This window comes from Canis aureus, chromosome 6 (assembly GCF_053574225.1).
Source record: "Canis aureus isolate CA01 chromosome 6, VMU_Caureus_v.1.0, whole genome shotgun sequence".
Taxonomy (NCBI): domain Eukaryota; kingdom Metazoa; phylum Chordata; class Mammalia; order Carnivora; family Canidae; genus Canis; species Canis aureus.
This window is the reverse complement of record NC_135616.1, coordinates 68942768-68954836: the sequence shown is the minus strand read 5'-3', so window position 1 is coordinate 68954836 and position 12069 is coordinate 68942768. Positions and strand designations below refer to the sequence as shown.

General features: G+C 40.0%; 1 long non-coding RNA gene across 3 annotated transcripts in view; it reads right to left on the bottom strand.

Annotated features, from left to right (window-relative positions):
- The window catches only part of LOC144316319 (uncharacterized), a 71046-nt gene that overhangs the window by 39947 nt on the left and 19030 nt on the right, over positions 1-12069 (bottom strand). For all 3 annotated transcript variants that reach the window (XR_013382161.1, XR_013382160.1, XR_013382159.1), the window contains one exon: positions 10977-11364. This is a non-coding gene — a long non-coding RNA (uncharacterized LOC144316319). The remainder of the gene's footprint in view (positions 1-10976; positions 11365-12069) is intronic.

The following is a 12069-nucleotide window of genomic DNA, read 5'->3' as shown; positions in this document are numbered from 1 at the left end:
CCCAGCTGCTACCAGAGGGTCTGGCTTCTAATCAGCCTGCATCTGAGAGCTGACTGAGATCCTCCTGGGAAACTGAAAGAGCTGGCAGGAACATTGTCTGCCACCCCCCTTCCCCCCGGCTCACTCCTATAGTAAAAACCAACTCTCTAACTTCTCCCTGAAAGAAGCTTGTCCACACATCTGCCACCCAACTGTTACGGCTGTCACCCAAGGGACTGGCTCCCAAATCACCTAGCTCTGAGAGCTGATGGGGTTCAATATTCATGAATCCCCAGACCATACAAAACAAAGAGGCAGTTCTATTTGGATGCACAAGAGCTCCCAGTGAATATTCTCTCTGGCTCAACACAGAGTAAGTAGGAAAAACACCTACATCCTGGTTTCTCCCTGCTAGAGGTCAAACTATGTATCTACTGCCCTAACTTCCCCAGCTGCTGCCTGAAGGTCTGATTTCCAATTGGCCTGCATCAGGGAGCTCAAGGAGCAGACAGTTAATAGTCCTCTGGGAACCTGAACTGTTGTATGGCTATTGCCACATCTTTGGAACACTGATGGGTCTTGTCATACTCTAATCTACTGGGAGCCACTAAGCCACTGAGAACACAGGTGGTGGGCTGGGTAATCACAAAGGTTTGAGAGTCCACCAGGGGGTCAGGTGAGGCTGATTGATGAGGTTCATCTCTTACCTGAGGCCAGTCTGTCAAGACTGACAGAAGGAAACTGTTTTATCTAATTGGCAGAAAGAAACACAAAGAATTTTTTTAAGAAGAAAAAAAAAGAGGAGTTTGTTCCAAACAAAAGAGCAAAATAAGTTCCCAAAAACTAACCTTAATGAAACCAAAATAAATTATTTACTCAACAGAATTGAATATAGCAGTCATAAAGATGCTCACCAAGGTTAGGAGAACAATGCATGCACAGGGTGAAAATTTCAACATAGAGATAGGAAATATAAAAAACTACAAAAAAAACTACAAAACAAATCATAGAACTGAAAAATATAACAACTGAACTAAAAATTTCAATAGAGGGGTCCAACAGCAGACTAAATCAAGGGAAAGAAAAAATTAGCTAATACAAAGAGCAATGGAAATCACTCAGAGGAACAAAAAGAAAAACAGTTTCCAAAAATGAGAATACCTTAATGTACAGTTAGAACACCATCGACTGGTTCTATATACACATTATAGGTGTCCCAGAAGAGAGAGAGAGAAACGGGCAGAAAGTGTATTGAAAAAAATAATGGCTAAAAAATTCCCAAACCTGGGAAAAGAAACAGACATCCAGATCTAAAAGATCAGAGATTTTCAAATAAGATGAATCCAAAGAGATGCAACTGAGACACATTATAATTAGTCAACAGTTAAGAGTTCTTCTAGACAATCAAAAGTGGAAGGAGTTCAACACTAGTAAACTGGCCTTACAGGAGATGTTAAACAGAGTTTTTCAAGCTGAAATGAAAAGATGCTAATCAGGGGTGCTTGGGTGGCTCAGTCTGTTAAGCATCTGCCTTCAGCTCAGGTCATAATCTTAGGATCCTGAGACTGAGCCCCATGTTTGGCTTTCTGCTCAGCAGGGAGTCTGCCTCTTTCTCTCTCCCTCTGCCCCTCCCCCTGCTCCTTCTCTCTCTCTCTCTCTCTCCCTCTCTCTCTCTAAAATAAATAAATTTTAAAAATCTTTTTAAAAATGTTAATAACATAACAACATATGAAAATATAAAACTTACTGGTGAAGGTAAATATATAGTTAAATTCAGAATGCTATAATATTGTAATTGTAATGATAGTGTGTAAATCACTTATAACTCTACTAGAAAGGGTAAAAACAAAAGTATCAAGAAAAAAACCCACAATAATTTGTTAATGAATATACAATATAAAAGGATGTAAATTGTGACATCAAAAATATAAAATGTTGGGGGGTGTAAAAATGTAGAGATTTTGTATGCATTCAAAGTTAAGCTGTTATTAGCTTAAAACATAGTGTTATAAGAATGATTAAAGTAAACTTCATGGTAACTATAAAATAAAAGCCTATAGTAGATATGTAAAGGATAAAGGACTTAAAGCATAGCACTGAGGAAAATTATCCAACCACAAAGGAAGAGAGCAAGAGAAGAAAAAAGGAACAAAGGAATTATAAATTAGTGAGGAAACAATGAGCTGAATAGTAATAGTAAGTCCATAGCTATCAACAATTACTACAAGTGTAAATGGATCAGAATTCTCTAGTCAAAATATACAGAATGGCTGAATGAATAAAAAAACAAGACTCAACTATATGTTGCCCACAAGAAATTTACTTCAGCTTTAAGGGCTCAAATAGATTGGAAGTGAAGGGCTAGGAAAAAATATTTCATGCAAATAGGAATCAAATGAGAGCAGATGTAGCTCTACTTATATCAGACAAAACAAAATTTAAGCCGAAAATTAACAAGTTACCAAAAAAAGGTCATTATTTAATGATAAAAATCATTATGTAAGGTCAATTCATCAAGAAGTTATAATAATTATAAATATTTATGCACCCAACAATTGTAAATATTTATGCACCTAAATTTTAACTAAATATTAACAGATTTGAAGGGAGAAATAGACAGCAATATAATAATAATATGGAAAGTCAATACTCCACTTTCAACAATGGGTAGATCATCCTAAAGAAAATCAGTAAGTAATCATTAAATTTAAATTACACGTTAGACCAGGTGGCTCTAATATACAAATACAGACCATTCTATCCAACATCAGAATACACATTTTTCTCAAGTGCAAGTAAAAGATTCTCCAGGATAGATCATTTATTAGGCAACAAAACAAGTCTTAACAATTTAAGATTGGAATGATATAAAGCATCTTTTCCAACCACAATGATATGAAACCAGAAATTAATAAGAAGAGGAAAACTAGAAAATTCACAAATCTATGAAGATTAAACAACTACTACTACTGCTACTAAACAACCAATGGGTCAAAGAAGAAATCAAAAGGGAAATTAAAAAATGTTTTGAGAAAAATACAAAACACAATGTACCAAAACTTATTGGATGCAGCAAAAAACAGTTCTAAAGAGTAAAGTTTATAGTGATAAATACCTACATTAAGAAAAAATAAATCTCAAGCAGCCTGGGTGGCTCAGCGGTTTAGCAAAGCCTTCAGCCTTGGGCATGATCCTGGAGACCCAGGATCCTTGCATGGAGCATGCTTCTCCCTCTGCCTGTGTCTCTGCCTCTCTTTCTCTGTCTCTCATGAATAAATAAAATCTTTAAAAAAATAAAAAATAAATCTCAAATAAACAACCTAACTTTATCCTTCAAGGGACTAAAAATGAAGAACAAACTAAACCCATAGTAGAAGGAAAAAAATAACATGATCAGAGCAGCAATAAATAAAATAGAGATTAGAAAGACAAAAGAATAGATTAACAAGACTAAAAGCTAGTTTTTTTTTCAAAAGATAAAGTTAACAAATCTTTAGTTAGACTAGGAAAGAAAAGACAAAACCAGAAATGAAAGAGGAGACATTACAACTGATAACACAGAAATACTAAGAATCATTACAAAACTACTACGGACAATTATGTACCAACGAATTAGAGAATTGGACAGCCTAGCAGAAATGGATACATTCCTAGAAACATACAGCCTACTAAGACTGAATAGTGAAGAAACAAAAAATCTAAACAGACCAATTATGAGTAAAGAGATTGAATCATTAATCAAAAATCTTCCAACAAAGACTAGGACCATATGGCTTTGCTGGTGAAGTCTACCAAGCATTTAAAGAAGGATTAATACCAATCCTTTTCAAACTCTTCCAAAAAATTGAAGAAGAGGGAACAATTCCAAACTCATTTTATGAGGCCAGCATTACCCTGATACCAAAGCCAGACAAGGACACTACAAGAAAAGAAAACAACAGGCCAATATTCCTGATAAACATAGATGCAAAAATCCTCAACAAAGTACTAGCAAACAAATTCAACAATACATTAAAAGAATCGTACATAATGATCAAGCAGGATTTATTCTTAATGCAAGGATGGTTCAACATACGCAAATCATTCAACATGATGCACCACATTAGCAAAATGAAGAATAAAAATCATATGATCCTGTCCATAGATACAAAAAAGCACTTGACAAAATTCAAAATCTTTTCATGCTAAAAACTCAAAAAATTAGGTACAGATAAAAGGTACTTGAACATAATAAAAGCCATATATGCAATCCTACAGTGAGCATCATACTCAATGAAGAAAAGCTGGAAGTTTTTCCTCTAAGATAAAAAATAAGACAAAAATGCTCACTCTTACCACTTTTATTGAACATAGTATTGGCAGTGCTAGACAGAGAATTAGACAAGAACATTTATGCCCTAATAAATAAAAGGCATCCAAATCTATAAAGAAGTAAAACTGTCTCTGTTTGCAGATGATATTTCATATATAGAAAACCTTAAGACTCCACACAAAAAAAAAAAACTGTTAGAACTAATAAATTCAATAAAGTTGCAGGATTCAAAATGTACAAAAATCAGTTGCATTTCTGTATACTAACAATGAACTATCAGAAAGCAAAATTAAGAAAATCCCATTTACGATGGCATCAAAACTAGGAATAAATGTAAAATAAAATACTTAGGAATAAATGTAACCAGAAGGTGAATGATTTGCACACTGAAAACTGTAAGACATTGATTTAAAGAATATCACTGATAAAGCAATTGAAGAGGACAAACAGAAATAAATAAATGTTCATGAATTAGAAGCATTGATATCATTAAAAGGCCCATACTCCCAAAACGATCTACAGGTTCAATGCAAACCTTGCTGAAATTCCAATGGGATTTTTCACAGAAATAGAAAAAAACAATCCAAAAAATTCATTTGGAACCACAAAAGGCCCCAAATAGCTAAAGCAATATTAAGCAAGAAGAGTAAAGCTTCCTGCTGTTAAACTACATTATAAAGCTATAGGAATCAAAACAGTATGGCACTGGTGTAAAAACAGACACATACCTCAGTAGAAGAATAGGCAGATCAGAAATAAATGCACACACGTATGGCCAATTAACTGTCAGCAAAGGCACCATGAATACACAATGGGGAAAGGACAGTCTCTTCAATAAATAATGTTGGGAAAACTGGATATCCACATAGACAAGAATGAAATTGGACCACTATCTTATACCATACATAGAAGATTAAAACAGCTTAAAAACTTGAACATAAAAATAAAACACTTGAACATAAGCCCTAAAACCCTATAACTTTTAGAAGAAAACATAGGGAATTAAGCTCCTTGAAATTGGTCTTGGCAATGATTTTTTTGGACTTGAAACAAAAGCAAAAATAAACAAGCGAGCCTACATCAAACTAAAAGGCTTCTGCACAGCAACGGAAACCATCAACAGAGTAAAAAGGCAACATATGGGAGAAAATATGTGCAAACAACAGACCCAAGAAGTATTAATATGTAAAATGCACAAGGCATGTCTACAACTCAGTAGCAAAAAAACCAAATAACCCAATTTAAAAATGGACCAAAGACCTTGAATAGTCATTTTTTTCCAGAGAAGATATGCAAATAGCCAACAGGTACATTAAAAAGTGCCCGACATCAGCAGGCATCAGAACAGTGCCAATCAAGACTGCAACGAAACGTCACCTCACACTCGTTAGCATGTCTATCACCAAAGGACAAGGGATAACAAATATTGGCTAGGATGTAGAGAAAAAACAACCCTTGAACACTATTGGTGGGAAAGTAAATGTGTACAGCTACTACAGAAAACACTGCAGAGGTTTCTGAAAAATTAGAAATAAAACTACCATATGATCCAGAAATCCCACTTCTGTGTATATATCCAAAGAAAAATAAATCACAGTCTTGATACATATATCATCCCAGGTTCATTACAACATTATTCATGCTAGCCAAGATATGAAACGACCTAAATGTCTGTCCACAGATGAATGGAGAAAGAAAATACATATGCAATGGATTATTATTTAACTTTTAAAAAGAATGAGGTCCTGCCATTTGCAAGAATATAGATGAACCTAGAGGGCATTATGCTAAGGGAAAGAAGTCAGATGGGAAAAGACAAATATTGCATGGTGTCACTTAATATGTGGAATTAAAAAAAACAGTGTCATTAAAACAGAGAATTAATGGTGGTTACCAGGGGTGCGAGGTGGGGGGAATGGGGACATGTTGGCAGAGAGGTACAAACTTACAATCCTAAAATGAATAAATTCCGTGGGTCTAATGTGTAGCATGGTGACTATACCTGGTAACACAGTGTTGTATAATTAAAAGTTTCTGTGAGCTTACATTGTGAGGTGACAGATGTGTTTATTAACTTGATTGTTTGAATCCCTTCACAATATATACATATATCAAATCATCATGTTGCACACTTGAACTATATTACCATTTTGTCAGTCATATCTTAATAAACTTGGGGGGAGGAATTACATTGGATCTCAACCATTTCACCCAAAAAATAAATTCCAGATACATAAAAAGATCTAAATGTAAAACTTGAAATTTTAAAACTAGAAAAAAGTAGCATTTTTTAGAGCAATGGAAATACTCTCTATGCTATTAAAAAGATGGATACAAGCATTATACATTTGTTCAAACCCACAGAACATACAACATGAAGAGTGAACCCCAATGTACTGTATGGACTTTGAGTGATGGTGATATATCAATGGAGGTTCATCCACTGTAACAACGCACCACTCTGGCGAGTGACATCTACATTGCGGGATGCTGTACATGGGGACGAGGGTCAGGGAGTCTCTGGGACATCTCTGTACCTTCCTCTCTCTCATTCTGCTGTGCACCTAAAATTGCTTTTAAAAACCAAAACACTGGAAACTTTTTAAAATTTCAGAATGAGAAAAGCTTTAGTATGACCTAAACCTACAAAAGTAATAATAAATTTGACTATGACCTAACCTTAGAAACCAAAACCAAAAATAATAATAAATTTGACTATGAAAAAATTTTCTACACAGGAAAAAAAAACCCAGCATATACAAACAAACCACATAGAAAAAGTATTTACATTTATTTCACTAATGTTGAAGGGGCCCAATAAATGGCAGCCTTCTATCCTGCTTCATTCCCAAGAAGTTGAGAAATTCAACCAACAAAAATGACCTATGAAGGCCAAAATAACAGCCATTTCTCTGGTAAAGACTTAGTTGTAATATACTGCTTAGTGTGAGAGCCAAATGGGTGGCTAATGGGACCGTAGATCAAGGCATTTTCTGGAAAGTATAAGACACGCCTGTACACAACGGCTACACTGACTTTTCTCTGTCTTTGGACACCCCACGCTCATTGCTACTTCAGAGGCTGTGGGTTTGTTTTTCCTTCTTTTGCACGCAGCATGATCTTTTACTAGATATTCGTGGGCTGGCTTCTTCTCATTACTCATACCTCAGCCCAAATGTGATCTCCTCACAGGGACCTCACCTCAACCCCCGACTCAAAGCAGTCCACTCTTCCCCACCATGATTACCACAATCACAGATTGCCTTGTTTACTTACTTATTTGCTTGAATAGCTATTTTACCTTTATTTTCCTCCACTGAAATTGAAGTTCCTTTAGAACATAAAGCTACTGTTTCATCATGATATCCCCAGAACAGTACCTGGGGTACTGGGATACTGTTTCATCAGTATCCCCTGACACATAGTAAATGCTCAATAAATATTCACTAACTAAATGAGGGCTGCCATTGAAATGAACAGAGAGTGCATCTAGATTGCCTAGAAGGGTCAACAATCTGGGGGAGTCAGAGGTTTCTGAAAGGATGTAAAGACCTGATCTTTAAGTGGGGACATGATGAATGAGTAGGTATTAACTAGGGTAGCCTTTGACTCAAATTGAGGAAAAGGAGAAAGGGGATCTTCCAGAGAGTGCAACTAAAAAGCCACATCTGGGGGGAAAACATGTGAGAAAGAAAGAAAACAGCCCTTGGCTGGGTGGCTGGGTCCATCAGCAGTCCAATATGGCTAGAAGTCAGATTGAGAGGGGAAAGAGAGCAATCGTTGAGACCGGAAATAGTAGCAGAGGCCAAAATCATAGAGGGCTTTTGTGCCATATTAAGGAGATTAGATGTTATCTGAAGGATGGTGGGAATCTCTTGAGACAATTGAGCTTGGAAGCAAACAATCACATTTCTGTTTTGAAACAATCTTGTGTCCTTAACACCTCGTACAGTATGTGGCCAACCTAACTCTTTCCCCAGCAAGACCAGCGAATGAACCCATGGTGGAGAATGAGTCTGAGAGGAGCAGCCCTAGGCAGGGGACCAGCAGGGAGGCTGCCACAGTCACCCAGGTGAGAAATGATGGTGGCTGGCTTCAGGAGGTGCCATGGGTGCTTCCAGAGCCCTGCTTGGATGCAGTACTGCCTACGTTTGCAAAGGCTGCTCCATCACTGCTCACCTCGGAGGTCTGGACGGTGTAATCCGCCCCTCTCCCCCCTGTGGGTACTTTATTAGCTTTGCAGGGGGCAGAAGACACCAGCCCAATTCTCCAATTGACCTTCAGACAACTGCCCAGGTTCCTTCAAGACGAGGGCGGGGGGAAGGTGAACAGGTTTCATCTTGGTGTCTCTTACCCTCCCTTCATCTCAGAATGGTCTCTTTTTTGGATTTCTGCAGCCTTATCATTAGCCCTAGACGTTTTTATGAGCATCTCCCTGTCTTTCAAACAAAGGCCCGAGAAAAAGAAGTTGCAAGAACCACTCCACTGAATCCTTTGGTGAGTAGATGGATTCTCATTTGCCTTAAGGAGAAGGGCTCATTAAGTAGATCCTGCGTTCAGCCCTGGCCTGTGTTTACTAAAAGCTAAACACGAGAAACTCTACAAAACCGGTTCCAGAAAGAGGCGAGTCCATCCGTGTCAAGCCACAATCCTGGAAATTGAATGTTTAATTCATAAAGTAAATTATAAGAGATTACTTGTACAAGTAGCTGCAATGTCCTTAAAATTATTCTTTAACTGAGGAAAAGTTTTTTGACCTTTGGAGAAAATGCTTGCTTCTAGCTATGACTAAAAAGAGATTTCCTTCTTTCTCTGTTGTGTTAAGAATCTTTTCTTCTTATAAAGAAGGCACCACAGTGATTTATAACTGTCATAAAAGCCTGGAATCCTTTTGAGGTTAAGCTACTCAGCTATTCAACTTTTACTACAGAAACTTTGAAATTCAAAAAGAAAAAATAATGTAAGTTTTTGAAGGACATGTGTTGCTGTAGGTGATCCTGTTAATTAAAAGTGATTGCCTGCTAGGAAATCATACTTTAAAAAGTTTCATGAATTTATTAGAACCCTGAAGGTATCTTTGTATGCACAGAGCTTTACATGCCATTTATGCAATTTTGTTTCAGATCTGCTTCAAGTCTTGCTGACACTCCCAGAGCAGGGAACAGCACTGTTAGCGTGTGTATGTGTTTTGGCTAATTGAATTATGTGAAAATACATACTAATGAAGCTGTTAACAGAGGTGTTTGCTGAGTAGACTCTCCCTCTAATTTCTTCTAAATTAGGAGCATTTTTTTTTTTTTTTTTTTTTTTTTTTGCAGCAGCAGCAGATTAACGTTTTAGGAAAGGCTGCCTTCTTATAGAAAAAAATAGCACATTGTCGAATACCGTGTTCTTTTTTTTTTTTTTTTTTTTTTTTTTTGCATGCTAAAGAGCCCTCTGCACACCTGATGTGCACATTGTACGGGAGAAAACCTAAAAGGCATCTCTAATTTCAAAAATGAGCTACTCTGCAAAGACCCATGATGTGTAATTATCCAATAAAATTAATGAGCAAATTATTAATCTTGTCTTAAAACATGTCGGTGGCCCCCCCTTCACCATCACCACCGCCACCTACACACACTCCCCTCCTCCCCGCCTTAGCACACTTTTGCAGAATGATCGCGTCTCGTTCGGTTCGGTTTTTAACGAGGATTATTATTCAACGGTCCTCTTCGGATCATTTTGCCGCACGTCTGTTGGGGAAATAGTACCTCGTAACGTTTGTTGCCGCGATTCTGCGATGCCGCGATGCTGCTGTTGGAGAAACGCGCCGCGGCAGCGCGGTGCAGGCGGGCGGGTCCCCGCGCCGCTCGGGCTGCGGTCGGGCCGCAGGTCGCCGACCCGGGATGCGGAGCCCGGACGGGCCACAGACGCCGGAAAGCGCCTGGCTTGCCCCGGGGTCGCCTCGCCCGCCCGCCTTGCACCGGGGCCGGGGAGACGGGGGCGCGGCTGCATCTGCAGGCTCTCCCCGCACGGAAGGCTGCGCGGCCGCCGCGGAGGACCGGGGTCCGGGAGGAGAGGGGGGAAACCGTGGGAAAACGTGGACTCGGCGCGCAAGGCTCCGCGTGCGTGTCTGGGACACACCGCCCCCCCCCCCCCCCCCCCCGCTCCCACCGCTGAGCGAGAAACGCAATCCGAGGCTGAGCTCGCGGAGCGCTGCGGGGTGTGGGGGGGGATAGTTTGGGGGACAATCAGCCACAGACAGGGACTAGTGGGGGGCGGGGGCTGACCTATAAATGTTAACCTTATATGCGTGTACATCACACACAGCAGCTATGTGTGTGTCACTTGTGGGACCCAAGAGAGCTTGAGTCTTTGTTACGAAAAGCTTGGTGTCTTGGCCGAAATGGTGGGGATTCCCGTAAGACCCTGAGATCCTGCACAGAAAAGTTGCTTTTTTCAGTTTTGGGGCTAGAGCTGCCCATCCCAGAAAGTGTCACCAGGCCTCTCTCACTGCATCTTTCACCTCGGGGCGGGGGCGGGGTAGTGGGGGGTGGAGGGGTGGGAAGCATCTTCAACTGTTCCTTCCCCATTTCCAGGGTCCCTGAGAATTCCCTGCCAGGCTGAGTCAGCGCATCCCCTGGGTTTCACATCAGTGCCATGCCATTGATACTTCAGTAGATCCTTAGAGACGCTCTCTCACCTGCCTCCCTGCCTGTGGCCCCCTCATAAATCTCGGTCCTCTTGGTTTTAAAGTCTTGTTTTTATCTATTTTGTAAGAGATCAGTTCAAAGTCACTTTTCTGCTGCTTTATTCATGGGTTCTTGTTCATGGCAGTAACCCTCAGTTGGCATTGGTTTCCAAATCTGTAAAATGGGCAAAACAACAACAACAACAACAAAAACAAAATCAAAAACCTCTTGCTGAGATGATCAAAGCCTTGCGGGAAAGGCCTTGCCTCTTTAAAGTGAGCTGACGGCAGTAGAGCCAAACGCTGATGTGTCAGGACATTATCTGGTCTTCACCCCTCTTCTTTAGATCTTAACATAGACCTTCACGACAAGTTGTCAGACGGTTGTCACAGCCATCTCCTGAAAGACAAGCAGCTGATTGTCAGCCTGGAAAGCAGGTCAGGCCCTGGCAGGGGAGTGGCCTCTGGGATGGAGAGAAGCTTGCAGGTGTTTATGGGGGGGGGGGGGGAGGTCAGGGGCTTAGGGTGCTCCTGGAAGCAACACCCAGGATCAGGAAGGGAAAGGAGCAGATAAGCAGAGGGAGAAGGGGAGCTGTGTTGCTATCACAGTGTGGTCCTCAACTAGTCCCACTTAGAGCCAGGGTGACACTTCCTAGCTGCTTACATTGGAATGAGGAAGCCATACGTTTATTCTCCTTATGTGAGCAGTCACCGAACTAAGACCTTCCAGGGGAAGGGTTTTCTTCAGCAGAGATAATTACCTGGAAGCAGCTGGGGTCTGTCAGCTGGGGGGAGGGGCATGAGCCCCCCACCCCACCCAAAAGCAGATCTGGCTGTGCCTATCACAATGCCCACCACCCTGACCATTTGCTTGGGTTGTTTACTTCTGGAATATGCTTAGTACATTGCCCTGCTGGCAAAATGTGCTGATTTTCTGTAGGGCCTTCAGAAATGACCTAGAAGTTAGAACATCCAAGCTCTAGAAATGTTCTGCATTTGTCTGAATTAGCAAAGCATCTTTAACAGACTGGGTGATAGGTCCCTAGTAAAAAGTTCTCTCTCGTTCGCTCTCTGTCTCTCTCTCTAGCTCCCTGCAGTGTTATTT